Source organism: Amblyraja radiata, chromosome 28, assembly GCF_010909765.2.
Source record: "Amblyraja radiata isolate CabotCenter1 chromosome 28, sAmbRad1.1.pri, whole genome shotgun sequence".
Lineage (NCBI taxonomy): Eukaryota > Metazoa > Chordata > Chondrichthyes > Rajiformes > Rajidae > Amblyraja > Amblyraja radiata.
This window is the reverse complement of record NC_045983.1, coordinates 9,635,710-9,648,244: the sequence shown is the minus strand read 5'-3', so window position 1 is coordinate 9,648,244 and position 12,535 is coordinate 9,635,710. Positions and strand designations below refer to the sequence as shown.

The following is a 12,535-nucleotide window of genomic DNA, read 5'->3' as shown; positions in this document are numbered from 1 at the left end:
CAATCCTGACCTCAGGTGCTCTCTGTGTGGAGTTTGCACCTTCTTCCAGGTGCTCTGGTTTCCTCCCACATCCAAAAGACATGCGAATTTGTAGGTTAATTGCCTCAATAATGTAAGCAGTGGATGCGAAAGTGGGATAGTACAGAATTAGTGTGAACAGGTGGGCCGAAGGGCCTGTTTCCAGGGAGTATCTTCCTATCAATGCAATCAATCAATTTTATCAGGGGGCACAAGTATTACTAACTTACAACAAGCTAAGCTCAGGCCACCTGGCCATACTTTATCAGACGTGTTCCCGTCACTGTTGCATTCAGATGGTCACATAGATGATAGAGCACAAGCACAACCCTCTTGGCTGAGGAAAGCAACAAGTCCTGGGAAAACCCAGCAGGTCAGGCAGTGTCTGTGGAGGGAATGGACAGGCAACGTTTCGGGTCAGGATCTTTGGCAGCAGAGCGTGCAGCTTTGCAGAGCCGCTGCCTCACTGCGCCAGAGACCCGAGTTTGATCCTGACCTCAGGTGCTGCCTGTGTGGAGTTTGCACATTCTCCCTGTGACCACGTGGGTTTCCTCTCCTGTTTCCTCCCACGTCCCGGAGACGTGCAGGTTTATAGGTTAATTGTCCTCTGTAACTTGCTCCTGGTATGTAGGAGCAGATAAGAAAGTGGGATAACATAGAACGAGCGCGATCAACAACTGGAAAACGGTCCTGAGTTCAATCGACCTCATCGGAGACCCTCTTTAATAGAACTTTACTGGACTTTACCTTGCAACTATTATTCCATTTATCCTGTATCCGCACACTGTGGACAGATCAATTGTAATCATGTATAGTCTTTCTGCTGACTGGATAGCACGCAACAAAAAGCTTTTCACTGTACCTTGGCACACGTGACAATAAACTAAACTAATCCAAACTAAACTAACCTAATCTGGTGATCAATGGTCAGTGTGGACCTGTTTACTGTATCTCTAAGGGCCTGAATCTCTAAACAAAACTAAACAGCTTGCTATCAGTGTTTGATTGCCCCCACAAGCCCCTCCCCACCATAATCTCAATATGTCATAATCACCTACTCTCTTCTCCCGTCCAGTTCAATGGTGTCCTCTTCATTCTTAACCAGTCCTGTCTCCAGACCCAAAGGTAGACAAAAATGCTGGAGAAACTCAGCGGGTGCAGCAGCATCTATGAAGCGAAGGGGATAGGCAACGTTTCAGGCCGAAACCCTTCTTCAGACCCATCCTGCTGGTCGACTCAAAAATACCTCTTCTGTTCCTGAAAAAAACAGCGATGGATAGCATCTGAAGAAGGGTCACGACCCCAAAACGTCACCCGTTCCTTCTCTCCAAAGACGCTGCCCGTCCCGCTGAGTTACCCCAGCATTGTGTATCTACCTTCGGTGTAAACCAGCGTCTGCAGTTGCTTCCTAAACTCTCCTCCCACACGTTCATCTGTAAACGGTGTGTGTTCGTATGATGCTGTTACCTGTCGCAACCCTTTGTTTAGAAAGGCAGTATCTGGGAAAGGTTCCATCTCCAATGTTAACACCTCTGATAATTAATCATCCTTTTCGTCTTAAAAAAACCTTGAGACGAGATACAAAAAGACACAACCTCCTAAACACAGCGGTGTTTTGCTCGCTGGCAGAATAGAAAGGATTCTAAACATTGATGAGAAATATCTACTCTAAATAAAAGCAGTCAAAGGCTGTTATTACCCACTTACCACTTGCTTTCCTGTAACACCCTTCCATTGAAAAGGTTCAATTTACCAACAAGCAATTTGTACAACATTCAGCAAATAAAACAGCGGTGCAAATGACAACTTAGCCAATTTTATTTACTGCTTTAAAAAAAAAACTTAAAGAAAACACACTAAAATGTTATTGAGCGGTGAGTTATGTCTCCAGGAATTGACGTTGGGCTTGTGGCCCACGGAGGCTGCTTACAGACATGCCAATATCTGCGGTTATTTTCATTTTATTCCCCAACACAAATGATTTCATGGCCATTAACTTTTACGGCAGAATTATTTTATTTGGGCAGATTAAATTTTAGCTGTGTGGTCGATCAAACTACCGCCCCTTTGATACAGTAGTAATCTGTGGAGACAGGGACTGGTGCCAAGACTAACCCTGGTCTTAGTCAAGTCACCACCTACCCCAACATGTCTAACAATAGGGAGGAGGTCACCAACACTAGAACTGATTTGGAAAGAACTGCAGGTGCTGGTTTAATACCAGAACTGAACCTGACTGCAATCCGTTGAGTTCCGTTGGAAGTAGTTGAACCGAATTGAAAGATACATCATGGAACCCTGCGCAAGGAGCCCACGTAGATCATCGATCACCCGTTTACACTGGTTCTATGTTGCCCCACTTTCTCATCCACTCCCTGCACAGTTGGGGATATTTACAGAGAGGGCCAATTAAACCTACCTACGAGCCTACACATCTTTGGGATGTGGGAAGGAAACCGGAGCAGCAGGAGGCCACAGGGAGAACGCGCAAACTCCACACAGACAGCACCCGAGGTCAGGATCGAGCCCGGGTCTCTGGTGCTGTGAGGCAGCGGCTCTGCTTGGTGGCTGTCAGGACAAGAGGAAGCTTGAATATTATGTCACCCCAGCGAACCATTCTTCCCTCCCAACTCATTTTAAAATGTTGTTTAATTATGTGGGATATTACTGGCTCCAGCTATTTAATTTCAATACATATATAATTTGTAAAATAACAAATAATACAGAACAATCATGGCTTGTGGATGGATAGATATAGAATCCACTAACAAGCAAAGATTACTTTAACTTGGCATCATGTTCGGCACGGACATTGTGGGCCGAAGGGCTTGTTCCTGTGCTGGACTCTTCTGTATTCTGACATTCAAGTCAACATTTTCATCACAAGTCATGTTATTCCCATTACGCAATGTTAGCACTTCATCAGTTATCATGCTCCACGTTGGCGCAGCGGTAGAGTTTCTGCCTCACAGCGCCAGAGGCACGGCTTCGATCCTGACTACGAATGCTGTCTGTACAGAGTTTGCACGTTCTCCCCGTGACCTGCGTGGGTTTTCTCCGGGATCTCCAGTTTCCTCCCACACTCCAAAGACGTACAGGTTTGTAGGTTAATTGGCTTGGTATAATTATAAATTGTTGCTGGTGTGCAAGGTAGTGTGATTGTGAGGGGATCGAAGGTCGGCACGGACATGGTGGGCCGAAGGGCCTGTTCCACGCTGTATCTCTAAACTAAACTAAACTAAATTTATAGACAATCCTTTGGCAAATAGTTGATGGAGTTTAACACGTCCGCCAACTGGTTGGTGTGCAGGAGGTGTAGGACCCTAAACTGGCACAATTCTTCCATGCCAACCAAGATGTGCCATCTAGGCTGCCTCCAATATGCCTGCGTGCAGCCCGTCTCCATGGAGACGGCACGTTATCCTCAATCTTTGCAGGTGCCAGCAGTAGGTCATGGAGTAGGCCTTGCGATGGGGCTCCAATGAGTTTGGGGCAGGGCAGCGGGAGCTTTTCACTGCCGCGTTGATGGTTTCCCCGCTGGTCCTCTACAGTAGCACATCCCAGAGGACAGCCCCACAGCATTGAGCCCTGAGTCATGCAGATGCTCAAGACACACCTCAGCAAATTCAAGCAAACTCAAGCAAATGAATATTGATTTTTCTAATTTCAAGTAAACCCTGCATTCATATGGGCATAAGGAATAGGAATAGAATTAGGTCATTCGGCCCATCAAGTCTGCACCGCCATTCAATCATGGCTGATCTATCTCTCCCTTCTAACCCCTTTCTCCTGCCTTCTCCCCATAACCCCCGACACCCGTACCTCTGACAATCCTGAATGATTTAGCCTTCAGGAGGGTGGATTGAGAGGAAGTGAGTGCTTCTTTCAGCCTAACAATGTACTTTATGCCTCCCTCTCTCCCTCCGTCCCACACCCTAGTCGTTCTACCAGTTGTACTGCCGCATCCTTGTATCCCTTCGCTATCACCTCTTCCCCCAGCCAACACAGGGCCATTATGGACTCCGCCCTTCAGTGGTCATCTGTTGCCATTCCTGATTTGTTCCGGCCTTTACTTACCTCCGGTTCCCCCCCCGTCCCCCCCCCACCCCCCCATCCTCCCCCCTCTACTTTCAGTCTGAAAAAGGGTTCTGATCTGAAACATCGCCTATTCCTTCTCTCCGGTGGTGCTGCCTGCAGCAAATTCAACATTTAAAATGTATGGATAGATTGAGAGGCGTATAGGGAAATGGGGCTAGCTGCGGCGAGGCATTTTGCATGGCGGGGGATGGGTTACAGCCAAGGCCCTGTTTCCATGCTGTACGACTCTGCAAACTCTTCCCTCACTAAAATGCATTCTGTGTGAAGACCCAATATTGTCATCCCAAAATAGACACAAAATGCTGGAGTAAATCAGCAGGCCAGACAGCATATCTGGAGAGAATGAATGGGTGACGTTTTGGGTCGAGACCCTATAAGGGTCAGCATGCAGTGTTGCCATTAAGCTGCTTGTACGTTTAGTTCACTTTTAGTTTAGTTCAGCAACACAGCGCGGAAACAGGCCCTGCGTCCCACCGAGTCCGCACCAACCAGCGATCCCCGCACACTTACACTGTCCTACACACTAGGGACAATTTACAATATTTACCAAAGCCAATTAACCTACAAACCTGTACGTCTTTGAAATGTGGGAGGAAACAGGAGCACCCAGAGAAAACCCACGCGGTCACGGGGAGAACGCTATAAACTCCATACCGACAGCGCCCATAGTCAGGATCGAACCCGGGTCTCTGGCGCTGTAAGACAGCAACTCTACCGCTGCGTCACCATGCCGCATGAGAGGTCTGACAGATAGTCATAGAGTGATACAGTGTGGAAACAGGCCCTTCGGCCCAACTTGCCCACATTGGCCAACATGTCCCAGCTGCACTAGTCCCATCTGCCTGTGTTTGGTCCATATCCCTCCAAACCTGTCCTATGCACCTACAAGATAAAGGACTTTCTCATCACTAACCAACCAAGGACTTGGTGCTACACAAAAATGCTGGAGAAACTCAGCGGGTGCAGCAGCATCTATGGAGCGAAGGAAATCTCCTCAAGGACTTGGTGCTGATGTGCAGGTTTTAGTGATGAGGAAATCTCCCAAATCCCTAAGTCAGTGTCATTATCCTGCCCATTACTCCCTACTTATGCCATACCACCCAAAGCTGGGAGTTTCACCCGCTCACTTGAAAGGGAAAGAGTCAACTACATTAATAAGGGTAACAAACACAAAGTGCTGGAGTAGCTCAGCAGGTCGGGCAGCATCTCTGGAGGACATGGATAGGCGACGATTCAGGTCGGCACCCTTCTTCACACTAAGCCTATCCACGTCCTCCAGAGAATCTGCCTAAACCACCGAGTTCCTCCAGCACTTTGTGGGGTTTTTTGCGCAAGGTTCCAGCATCTGCAGTTCCTTGCGTTTACGTTAATATGGGTCTGGCTCACATGATGGCTGAACCAGGTAATACAACCAGATGAGTTTCTATAACAATAAAGTCGTTTGCACGGACTCCAATAGTGATAAGGCCTTTTACTCCACATTTTTTTGAAATGTCATAAATTTAAGTTCCTGAGATGCAGTGGTGGGATTCGAACCCATGCCTTCTGATCAATAGCCCAGTCCCCTGGTTGTTACTAGTCCAGTAACTTAACTCTAGGTTATTGACATTAAAATGTCTAGTGATGTCCAACAGGTGAAGGGTACACATGGGTCTTGGCCCCTGAATGATTTAACCTTCAGGAGAGTGGATTGAAAGTAAAGGCAAGCGAGGGGAAGGGAGAGAGAGTGAGTGCTTCTTTCAGCCTAACAATGTACTTTGTGCCTGTCTTTATGAAGAAATAAAAGGGATACTGCAACTTTGATTGTTTTTGTCGGTGATCTTTACGGCAGGTTTAAACAATGACTACATATGTGAAGCAAGCTCCAAGCCAAACAGCTTCTCAACTTGCCTGGTAACACATCCCTGGAGAGTGTGGTCAATCGCCTGTGGGGACATACTGTTAGCAACCCTAACCTGAAGGAGGGGAAAGCTCAAAGCTGGATTCAGGCATTAAACCAGAGCTCTCAACACACTGCTAAATGTTGATTCTTGATTGGGTACGAGTGTCAGGGGTTATGGGGAGAAGGCAGAATATTGGGGTTTCGAGGGAAAGATACATCAGCCATCATAGAATGGGCTTGATGGGCCGAATGGACTAATTCTGACCTACAACATATGGACTTCTTATGTCAGGGGTTATGGGGAGAAGACAGGAGAATGGGATTAGTAGGGAGAGATAGATCAGCCATCACTGAATGGCGGAGTAGGGTTAATGGGCCGAATGGGCCTAATTCTGCTCCTAGAACTTATGAACTTATCTGAAAAATAAAATAGAGAAGAAAGTCAATTATATCATCAGTACAAAATAACCTACTTAATTTCCACACAGTTTCAAAGCAAGCTTGTTATGTGCAGCTTGCAATTCACATATCACAGGCCACAAATAAGGTTGGCGGCACAGAAGGCTGTGGAGGCCAAGTCAGTGGATATTTTTCTATCACATGACCTTATGGCACAGTGGCGTAGTGGGTAGAGTTGCTGCCCCACTGCACCAGAGACCCGGGTTCGATCCTGACTACGAATGCTGTCTGTGCAGAGTTTGCACGTTCTCCCTGTGACTGTGTGGGTTTCCTCCAGGTGCTGCGGTTTTCTCTCACATTCCAAAGACTTGTGGGTTTGTAGGTTAATTGGCCTCTGTAAATTGTGTAGTTTTGAAGGGAAAGGGCCCTTCGGCCCCGAAGTCAACGCTGACCACCGATCCCTGCACACTAACACCATCCAACATACACTAGGGACAATTTGCAAATTTACAAAGCCATTGGCCTACAAACCTGTATATATTTGGAGTGTGGGGGGAAATCAGAGAAACTGCAGAAATCCCTCCGGATACATACAAACTCCGTACAGACAGCACCCGTAGTCAGGATCGAACCCGGGCCTCTGGTGCGGTAAGGCAGCAACTCTACCGCTGCTCCACCATGGGATGGGGAAAGTGGGATAACATGGAACTAGTGTACACGTGATCGATGGTCGGCATGGACTTGCTGGGCCGAAGGGCCTGCTTCCATGCTCTATTTTCTAAAACTAAAAACAAAAAGAACCAAAGGTGACAGTGACGTAGGATAAGGCAGTGAGTAGAGTCAACCCTATAAGAGTGAACGGATCAGTACCCTTTTTTGGTATTGCGCTCAGAATCGTCTCAGAGTCCACACTAAGTAATTCCATAATGCCGTCTGCCAAAACCCAGCAGTTCCATTCATCACTCCTCTCTCCTTCATCTCCATCTCCTTATCCTGCGGTTTCACCGAAACTGGTTTCTCCGATACTCCAGCCAAGCGGACAACCTAGAGTGAATGGTCAGTCAAGGAGGCCAAACGGCATCTCTGCACCAGGTCCAGTCCCATTCTCCTCCAACATCCGACCTTAGGCCCCTGGTCCTGGAGCAAGGGCCGGGAACCCCTCCGCCGACTTTGACCTTCTCTGAGCCTTGTTCTTTTATTACTCTGAAGATAGACACAAAAAGCTGGAGTACCTCAGCCAGTCGGGCAGCATCTCTGGAGAAAAGGAATAGTTGACTATGGCATAAGGTGGCACGGTGGCGCAACGGTAGAATTGCACAGCACCGGAGACCCGGGTTCAATCCTGACTACGGGCGCTGTCTGTACGGATTTTGTACGTTCTCCCCGTGACCTGCGAGGGTTTTATCCGGAAGCTCCAGTTTCCTCCCACTCTCCAAAGACATTCAGGTTTGTAGGTTCATTCGTTTGGTAATTGTGTGTAGGATAGTGTTAGTGTGCGGGATCGGTGGTCGGCGCGGACTCAGTGGTCCGCAGGGTCTGATTCCGTGCTGTATTTCTAAACTAAACTGAAAAACGAAACTAAACTGAACCTGACGTTTCGGGTCGGCTCCCTTCTACAGACCCGACCTGAAACGTCACCTATTCCTTTTCTCCAGAGATGCTGCCTGACCCGCTGAGTTACTCCAGCTTTTTGTGTCTATCTTCGGTAAAAACAGCTCCTTCCTACACATCTTTTATGTGTAGGAAGACTCCATGATGTAGTCTTCGCCCATCCGTAATTATCTTTGGGACAGTTGCGATGGGTACAACTTAGACGGCAGGTGAGAGTCACAAGGGAGTCAACAACTGCAGGAGTAGCCCACTGGCCCTACAAAGTAAACCCGCCATTCAATACGATCATGGCTGAAACCACACTGGCCTCAAATCCTCTTCTGTGCCGGTCCTCATTTCCTTGATTCCTCGATCTCTCAGACGTTTATCTATCTCTACCTTTAAATATATCGAATAATCCAACTTCCAGCTCCATTGGGGGCAGACATTGCCAATGACTCATTGCCCTCTGAGTGAAGAATTTGTATTTTCTTCCTTCTCTCAGAGAGCTGACAAAATTGTTATGGGCGTCGAGTTACATTGAGATCAGACTGGGGAAGGGCAACAGCTTCCTTCCTTTTGTGGCACAGGGGTAGAGTTGCTGCGTCACAGTGCCATAGACCCAGGTCCGACTCTGACTACGGGCGCTGTCTGTACAGAGTTTGTACGTTCTCCCCGTGGCCGCGTGGGTTTTCGCCGGGTGCTCTGGTTTCTCCCACATTCCAAAGACGTGCAGGTTTGCAGGTTAGTTGGCTCTGGTAAAAAATTGTACATTTTCTCCAGTGTGCAGGATATTACTAGTGTATGTGGTGATTTCTGGTCGGCGAAGATTCGGTGGGCCGATGGGCCTGTATCCGCGTTGTATCCCTAAAATTCTAAAGTCTAAACGGACATTGGTAAGGCCGCTTACCATAACTGAGACTGTTATCTTATTCCAGATGAAGTTAGATATTTCAACCTCCCACTAAAACTGGAACTCATGGGTCTGAATCATTGGTCCCAACATTGGATAGCTAGTTCAGTAGAGCTGTTGCTTCACAGTGTCAGAGGCGGGGTACAACCCTGACTACGGGTGCTGTCTGTGTGGAGTTTGCATGTTCTCTCTGGGACTGCCTTGGTTTCCTCCGAGTGCTCTGGTGTCCTCCCACATCCCAAAGATGTGCGTGTTTGTAGGTTATTTGGCTTCTGTAAACAACTCCTCGTGTGTGGGATAACACACACCCATGGGATAACATAGAACTAGTGTGTGGGTGATCAAGGGTCAGCATGGACTCAGCGGGCAGAAGGGCCTGTTTCCACTCTGTATCTCCCTCTCTAAACTAAGTTATGTAATCAACCAGCTACAGTTCCTATAAACTCCCAAATATCTTAGAAACGTTCAAACACTATTCTTCCTTCTGGTTCTAGGACTGGGTTAGCCATTGACATCCATGCCTAGTTCTGACAGACATGACGGCACAGTGGTAGAGTTGCTGGCTTACAGCGCCAGAGACCCGGGTTCCATCCTGACTACGGGTGTTGTCTGTACGGAGTTTGTACGTTTTCCCCGTGACCAGGCGGGTTTTCTCCGGGTGCTCTGCTTTCCTCCCACACTGCACAAAGACATACGGGTTGGGATAACGGTAAATTGTCCCTAGTGTGTGTAGGATAGCGTCAGTGTGCCGGGATCGCTGGTCGAAGCGGACTCGGTGGGCCAAAGGGCCTGTATAACTAAAGCAAAAACTAAATACAATTGGGGGTGGAGCGATCCCGACAGAGTGAACGGAACTGGTGTCGATTTTAAAAATTCACCCCACCAGGGTCTAACTAGAACTGGCAATAAACTGGCAATCCAGACTGGAGGTAGAGGGGATGAGAAGGTAGGCACACCTCCAGGAGCCCAGAGATGCCACTGTCTAGTATGATGTCTAGCATGTTAACAATGCTGGGGGAGCTCATCATGCTCTTACATTTAACCGTCTCTGTGTCTTCTACGGCACTGCTACCCTCCCTGTGAGTACTGAATAAAACTTGTACCGTAACAGATTTGACCTTACATTGAGCTAGTGTTCCATCATTTGCTGATTTTTCTTTTTCTTTTTGATTAATTGCCATTTCATGTTCATACTTTTTTCTCTGAGTTGTCCTCTACATTGTGAAAGTGCCCACACTTCTAAAGGGACCTTGGCCATGAAGTGGTTTTGGCGACGGTGGAAGGCTGGAGAAAGACAAGGCCTGTGCTTTTTAGAGATCCTTGTAGCACAGGTGCTAATGCGTCCTTTGATCGTGAGCCAAAGGGTCAGGGAAAAATTTACACCAGAGAGTCAGAGTCATACAGCGTGGAAACAGGCCCTTCGGCCCAGCCTGCCCACAATGACCAACGTGTGCCATCTACACTAGTCCCACCAGCCTGCATTCGGCCCATATCTCTCCAAACCCATCCTATCCATGTACTTATCTAATTATTTCTTAAATGTTGCAATAGTCCCATCCTCAACTACCTCCTCCGGCAGCTCGTTCCATACACCCACCACCATTTGTGTGAAAGAGTTATTCCTATTAAATCTTTCCCCCTTCACCTTAAACCTATGTCCACTGGTTCTCGATTCCCCTACTCTAGGCAAGAGACCCGATGTATTCCTCTCATGATTTTGTACACCCTTGAACCTCCCAGACTGCTCAATGTCTCCCTGTGTAGCTCAGGCCCTCGAGGCCTCTACTTTCACATCCCTTCATGTGCTTTGATGTCCCTTGTTAATTTGCCAGCAAAAGCCGAAGCCTGTTTGAAAACAAAGGCCATTGACTGAACGATGAGGGAATTCCTTTGTCAGTGTTCTGACTGCAGGGTAGGACGCTGACAGAGGTGTTTCTTCTGTAAGTACTACCATGACATATAAACTGTAACATGCCAAGCAGCTTCAGATCCATCTCCATGGTGCAGAGGTGCAACTTGTAGAGATGCTGCCTCACACCACCAGATACCCAGGGTCGATCCTGACCTCGGGTGCTGTCTGTGGAGAGTTTGCACGTTCTCCCTATGCTTACATGAGTCTCCTCCCACATCAAAATACGTGAGGGCTCGCAGGTTAATTGGTCCCCTAGTGTGCAGGGAGTTGATGCGAAAGTGGGCTAACATAGAAGTAGTGTGAACGGGTGATCGATGGTCAGCAGGGACTTGATGGGTCAAAGGGCCTGTTTCCATGTTGTATCGCGAGACTAAAGTAAAATACTGATGCTCCCTCTAAAGAAGATGTTTCAAACGAAGACCTGCCTGACTGAGGAACATGGACTAAACAGGGCTCTGGAATAAACACATCCCTAATATTGGACTTGGATTCACCTTGAGTAAACGTCATGGCTCCTTCTCTGCTCTTCTCGAGCTTCTTCACCAGTGTTTGAATCCAGCATGACCTATATTGCATTTATATAACGCCTTCACAGAACATCCCAATGCGTTACAGCCAGCTGGATGCTTTTGCAGGGTGGTCACTATTGCAACTTGCCCGTATCAAGCTCATGGAGACAACAACATGACAGATGTTTTATTGATGTTGTTGAATGGATAAATATTGGTTCGGGCACCAAAAGAAAACTTGTCCCGTTGTGCTTCAAACTAGAGTGCAGAATCTTTTACATTGATCTGAGGTGGCAGAGAAGGGCTATGTGCTTGTGTATTCACTCCCGGGACAAGGGTGGCGTTGGAAGGAACTATGTTCATGGAACGTCCCAGATGGCCTTGAACTGAGGAAGTTACTGGGCTTTTTCAGAGGGCTTTTCAGAGTCATCACACTGGCCTGGAGCTTGACGTAATCAGCAAAGGACGGCAAATCTCCTGCTGCAAAAGGACATCGCTGTAAATGAAAAGCCCGCCTGTCCCACCCATCTCAGTCGCCGCTGCAGAGTCCGTCTCGTCGTTTGCAGACCTGGATCTTGTGCTCCAGTCCCTGGAGGTATCTCGTCCCAAAGGCAACGGTTGCTCACTTTACCACGCCTGATGTGGGACTGCCTCTCGCTAGGGGTGAGGACTCCATGTGAAGCAAGTTGGTCCAGTCGTTAACGGACAGCAGAAGTGGCCTTAATGTGGTGATGCCACTCACTACGGCCATCACTGACTTATCACAGAGCCATAGTTATAGAGTCAATCATAGTCATTGAGGTATAGTCATAGAGTCGTAGAGTGATGGAGTTCTGGAGCCAGAGAGCCATTGTCATAGAGTTATAGCGGTATGGAGTCGCGGAGTCATAGAGTGATAGTTATAGGGTAATTGAACCTTATAGTAATTATGGGGTCATGGAGCCATACAGTTATTGAGCTGTAGAGTCGTAGTCATAAGGTCATAGAGTCATAAGGCACAGAAACAGGCCCTTCGGCCCAACTTATGCATACTGACCAAGATGCCCCATCTATGCTGGTCCCTTATCCATCTAAGCCTTTCCTATCCATGTACGTCCAAATGTCTTTCAAATGTTGTTATAGTGCCTGGCTCAACTACCTCCTCTGCCAGCTCGTTCCATCTACCTACCACTCTCTGTGCGAAAAAGTTGCCCCGCAAGTTCCTAATCAATCTT

General features: G+C 47.7%; 1 long non-coding RNA gene across 1 annotated transcript in view; it reads right to left on the bottom strand.

The window, feature by feature from the left end:
• Positions 1 to 2,844: 2,844 nt before the first annotated feature.
• LOC116988812 overlaps positions 2,845 to 12,535 on the bottom strand; it is a 28,682-nt gene continuing 18,991 nt past the window's right edge. Inside the window, exons 2-3 of the long non-coding RNA XR_004416074.1 lie at positions 8,111 to 8,115; positions 2,845 to 2,935 (exon numbers count right to left, since the gene is read on the bottom strand). This is a non-coding gene — a long non-coding RNA (uncharacterized LOC116988812). The remainder of the gene's footprint in view (positions 2,936 to 8,110; positions 8,116 to 12,535) is intronic.